Here is a 6,509-nt window from a genome sequence, read left to right as displayed (position 1 = left end):
ATATATATATATATATATATATAATTAGAAATATTACATTAGGGATTAAATAGTCCAAAAATTTCACTAGTTAGTCACTATCATATAGGGAGAATGTCTCGGCGATATGTTAGGAATTATTATAATAGTAAATATTGTTAATAATGATGGAAGAATTACTAATCAGCTAGGGGCATGAATCGAAGCATATATGTAGGTTTTTGGCATCTGCTATTTCCTTTAGAGCTTTATGATTTGTAATTTATTTGTGGGGTTATATTAGGTTTCCCGTCCATAAAGGGTTTAGCTTCATGACGTATCGTTAAATCTCCAAAACCCATTTGCACATGGCCTCTTAAAAATATGGAGAGGCAAATGCTTCACTACTCAAATGTCTGCATATATGTATACATATATCAATCTGATATCCCTTAGATATTCCCATATTTACTCCCAAACATTCATACACGAAAATCACGCACTTTAATACCACATACATACACAAATTATGCACAGAAACACACACATACACAGATACACCTCCCAACCGATCGTAAACGTAGCAAACAAATCTCACAGTCTTACTTACATATTCGCGTATACTTACATACCAATGTCGGATAATATACGCCCAGGTCGCATTCAAATAGGTATACATAGAATAAAACACATTTTATTTTCGGTGTATAGATTGCTTACGCTTACATATCCATTTGATCCAATCCGAATCAGATGCAGCAATAAGCGAATTATACAAACATGACTCCAAGACAAATCTAAATTTCTCACACATTAAAATCCACTTCCTCAGCTATTATCTTACTGGCTCTCCGTCGGTTACGACGACGAGAGTTCTAGTTGACTCCATCAACGGAACGGCTTGCTCGTGAAATTGACGTTCGAACGACAGAGCACTCCACAGGCAAGTGTACCCTTAACGTAGTTCTTAGGGAGATTCAGTATGATACAGAGTGTGACGGGGCTGACCCTTTGAAACACAATTACTACTCATTTTTGCCAGCGAAATAAAGCGTCTTGCTCAAGGATACGACACAGCAGGGAATCGATCTAATGATCGTCGTGAGAAATTTGCATACAGATACTCACATGCAAACGAATGCATACGCGTGACATGGATACTACTAACACGTGCATTGCGCTTGTATATTCAGTCAGACATACGAACGGCAAACTAGCGTAGATAAACTTCATTGATGCTCACATATCCAACGCGAACAGTCGCACACAGACAAGCGTTCGCACGTTTGATCCATGCTTCTGCGCTGTTTAGGCATCCAGACCAACATAACCCCTGAATGGAACGCCAGTCCGTCGCATAGTGACTGAACCGTTTACAACCGAATGGACCGAAGTAACGTGAAATGAAGTGTTTTGCTGAAGAACACAACAAACCGCTGCTCTGCTAATCCACAATTAAAAATGAGAGTGCAATACACTAATCTCTAGGTCACGTTATTTCACACACATCCAAACATACATGTATATATAATTGTTTGGGATAAATAAGGATAAACGCCAGTTTATATAATAGTTCCTTTGCACGTTTCAATATAATGGTTATTTTGAACTCTCTACAGCTCATAACAAGTAATACTGTTTAATATAGAATTTACTCACCAACTTTATAGAATGCAGGCTGAATTATGATAATCTACAAGAGCTCTTGTACAATTCAACCTGTTTGAACTTGTTATTGCCTTGTTTAACATTACTCTGGTTAACCTAATGTTAAACAGGGCAATGAGAGGTTCAAACAGAGTTTAACATTTACTTTCTCTTTTCCTGTCACCATGACAATTGTTTGTTATGGTTGAGGTACAAACCATGCGTATTTCATACCATCTTGATTGCATTTATCATTTCTTGCAATCAGGCTTCAATCTTATCAGCCATTATCAGCCACATACTTTAGATTAGAAATACGGAAGCCATATGTTTTGATGCCGTCATTTTGTGTTGCTTCTCGCATTATACACTCAGCATAGATGATGAGCAAGAGGAAGAATGGAGAGAGAATGCAGTCCTAAAGTACTCATTTCCCAGTTTTTAACTTTTCTGTGTTCTCTCATTATTTACTCAGGACTTTAGCTGAATGTAAAGCTGCCCGATGGGACTTAATGAGCAGCTTCAGAATGCCGACATTAGCTGCGATACGTCACATGTAGCCATAGTTTGCATAGTAATCGATGTGGTAAAGGTGATTTGTAAGTTTGTATGTTCCTGCGTGAAATAAGATGATCTCTTGTGTCACATCTACTTCTAAAGCCAGCTAGTTCTTTAGCCATTTCTTGTTCGGGGAATGGTTTCAAATGCTCTAGTATGTTATTTGCATGTCATATCAAAGCGACTGTTTGATAATTCTCAAACATAGGTAGGTCTTCCCCCTTGTGTATGGGTACATATACTGCTGTGCACCAATCTGGTGAAACCAAATGTTAGAAGCAGATTAGGACACGACTAGCCATGGAAAGAATGTTAGGCGAAAAGCTCCAAAACATCTGGAATAGCGGAAGTGTCTCTAAGTCAAAAGCAAGGATAGTGTAAGCGCTTATTTGACCAGTAGGCATTTCCGGCTGTGAAGTATGGATTCTGCACAAATTTGAAGAGAATACAATCAATGCATTTAAAATGCGAGTGTTGAGGAGAATGTTACGAGTATCTTACAAGGATCATAGAGCAAATGAATGGGTGTTACAAGAAAAAGGGGAAGACAACTCTCCTGGACATTGTGAAAACAATGGGGCAGGTTTGGAAAATATGATCATGGAAAGAAGAGTAGAGGGCATTGGATCAAGAAGCAGGCACTGGACATAATAAAAAGAGCTGGTTGCACAAGAGTGGTAAGGCAGCTGGAGAACTAAGTCTTAATAGGGAGGAAAGTGTTGAGGTGTCATCAATGCGCTGCGGTCGTACAATACATAACAACGACAAGGCAACGTAAAGCTGTAAACGCAATAGTAGCAATCATCCATTTATTTGTACACACAATTTCCACAGTATAATTATATATATATATATATATATATATATATATATATATATATATATATATATATATATATATCGCCATGATAGATCGCTATCCACTACACATTCTTTATTTTCTCTCCTTGTTTTTTTTTTTCTGTGTTCCTTTCTATGGAAGAGTGTAGGCTCGAAACGTTACAGACTTTTTCACTTCCCGAGCGTTATACTAATACATCAGTCTGTTGTCTACACCACCTATTATCGTCTTTTGTTTTTTTTTGTTTTTTTGTGAATTCTCCCTATATATATATATATATATATATACTTACAGGTATTTGAATAGGTACATATAAATATACATACAACTATTCCTTTGCAGGCATGTATATAAACGTATGTTCGTATATATATATCTGTTTAAATACCTGTAAGTATATATATATATATGTGTGTGTGTGCATGCATGTATGCACGTTTGTTTGTTTTGTTGTTTGTTTGTATGCTTGTATGTATGTATATGTACGTATGTATTTGCATATGCAAAATTCAATCGGCAGTCACACGCATTTATGCAATTATGTAAAATTCACTAGTGATTTCAAAATATTCCAAATATAGACTTCCATTATTGATACAAACTTCGTATACACGCAAGAAGTTTAAAAGAGTTTGGCATTTTATATGGCATGTAACTTGGACAGCTTAAGCTTTATAACTGCTTGAAAACTTTAAAAAAAATAATCATGTTGAATGTATAAGTGAAAATTAGGCGATGGGCAAGTATTGCACATGTAATTATTGATTTTATTTTTGTTCAATTAAAATAATCTTTTTTTTTTTTTTTGGCTTTTTATAAATGCTTGAAACATGTCGAAAACTAAATGTTTCAAAACTTGGCATTTATAATTCTCGACTGTATTTTCTTATCTCATTAACTTTAGATTTCAAAAGTAATCTTTAAAAATCAACTGAAATAATGACAACAAATATGAATTAAAGTGATAAAATAGATGATGCAAAAGTTAGATTAAATATAATTTATTTTACAATATTTTGTCACAGTGAACAGGGAAGTGATGTCCGTTGCTATTGTTATGGCAGTGACTTGTCAATTTTAGACATCTACCTGGGCGGCGAGCTGGCAAAATAGTTAGCATGCCGGGTAAAATTCTTAACAGAATTTCGTCCATTCTTACGTTCTGAGTTCAACTTCCACTGATGTCGGCTTTGCCTTTCATCCTTTCAAGGTGGATAAAATAAGTACCAGTTGTGCACTGGACTGGATGTAATCGACTTAATCCTTCACACAAATCGCTGGCCTTCTGCCCAAATTGAAAATCAATAAATCAATATTCTTTTCTAATCTAGGCACAAGGCCCGAAATTTTGGGGGAGGGGGCCAGTCGATTAGTCGACCGCAGTACACAACTGGTACTTAATTTATCGATCCCGAAAGGATGAAAGGCAAAGTCGACCTCAACAGAATCAATATTAAGCACCAACCAAGGCGGCGAACTGGCAGAGTCATTAGCATGTCCGACAAAATGCTTAGTGGCATTTCGTTTGTATTTACGTTCCGAGTTCAAATTCTGCTCAGGCCGAATTTGCCTTCCATCCATTTTGGAGTTCGTAAAATAAGTACCATGCGAGATGAAAGCATCGTCACCATGCCATGTAAAATGCTTAGTGCCATTTCGTCCCGCATTCTGTTCTGAGTTCAAATTCCGCTGAGGTCGATTTTGCCTTTCAACCTTTCGAATTCGATACAATTAGTGCTAGTTTAGTACTGGAGATGATGTAATCGACTAATTCCCCAGCTCGAACTTACTGGCCATGTGCCAAATATTTGAAGCCAATATTAGACATCTACTAATGTGCATCTATACATACCCACACAGCCACACACACATATATACATACACCCACAACCACATAGATCTGTATGTATAACATCTTATACACGCCTCCCTCTATGTATATCTTAACTAAATCACGTTGAAATGTGGTTTGACCAGGTTTACCTTTTATCATTTACTTGTTTTAGTCAATGAGCTGCGGCTATGCTGGGGACTGTTTTGAAAATATTAATCGAAGAAATCGATCTCAATATTTATTTCGTTTTTAAATCAATTGCTCTCTTCCACCGAACTGCTAAGTTACAGGCATATAAACAAACAAACATCGGTTGTAAAACGGCAGAACAGACAAAACCAAACGCACACACACTTGTAACTCCAAAAGTTTTTTTTTTTTTGTTGTCTCTCTGTTTATTTCTTCGTGTTCCTTTCTGTTGAAGAGCGTGGCTCGAAACGTAAAAGTCTTTCTCGCCTTCCCTAGCGTTAAACTAATACCCCTGCCTGTTGTTTATACACCTGTTTTCTGTACATTTCAACTAATATATATTCCCTAAAACTATATATATATATATATATATATATATATAAACATATGCATATATCCATACATACATGTACATACCTACATCTATATGTATACATGCATGCATATATGGGTACAGGACATCAAAAAAACGTTAAACACAAAGAGAGGCGAATACATGAAGACGAAAACAGAAAACGAATTTTCTTTCGAACAACGAAAAAAAAGAAACAGAGAAACGAGACATGCAGCATAAAGAGTATAACCCTTTGTCAGTTGTCCCTGTTCCATCTACTCCGTGTTTCGAAGGCAAGGACAATACGCTACTTGGTTGGAACAGTCCTTCCGCAAAGCCAATTAAATAAAATTTGGAAGTTTTTGCGGAGGGTGAAAGTGTTAACAAGAACAGGAGAGTGAGGAACGTATTAGAGTACAAAACAGAGCTCGTTCATCCTTAGAATGACCAAATAGCCGATAGTATTCGAAGTCTAAGCTTAGGCATTCATCGTGTGTGAAAAATAGAAAATTGAATAGAGTCAATCGGAAGCAGTACATTTAGACAGTTATTTAATAAACACTACACATGTTTCGATAAAACATAGATCCACATATACACAAGGTATAAATTAAGCAAAGGTTTACCTGTATAATGGGATCCAGTTGTATCTCCTCAGGTGATCTATAATCACTGTCCCCACAAGTAAATCTTTGACTTTGATGTTAACACATCTAACTGGCATCTACGAGATGCAAAAGAGCCAGTTGGGTGTGTTAGCATCAAAGTAAAAGATTTACTTACGGGGACAGCGATTATATATCACCTGAGGAGATACAACTGGATCCCATTATGCAGGTAAACATTTGCTTAATTTATAACCTGTGTATATGTGGATCTATGTTGTATCCAAACATGTGTAGTGTTTAATAAATAAATGTCTAAACGTACTACTTCCTGTTGATTTTATTTATTCAATATATATATATATATATATATATATATATATATATTCTGTTAAAGTCTGTCATACCGGCCATGACGAAGGGAAATAGCCCTGAAACTCGAGTCGCCTTTATATATATATATTTATATTTATATATTTATATATTTGATCCTTTATATTCAATATTTCATCTACATTCAATACTTTCTTTCATGGTGCCATC

The sequence above is a fragment of the Octopus bimaculoides genome, chromosome 1 (assembly GCF_001194135.2).
Source record: "Octopus bimaculoides isolate UCB-OBI-ISO-001 chromosome 1, ASM119413v2, whole genome shotgun sequence".
Lineage (NCBI taxonomy): Eukaryota > Metazoa > Mollusca > Cephalopoda > Octopoda > Octopodidae > Octopus > Octopus bimaculoides.
Note: the sequence above shows the minus strand (reverse complement) of the source record.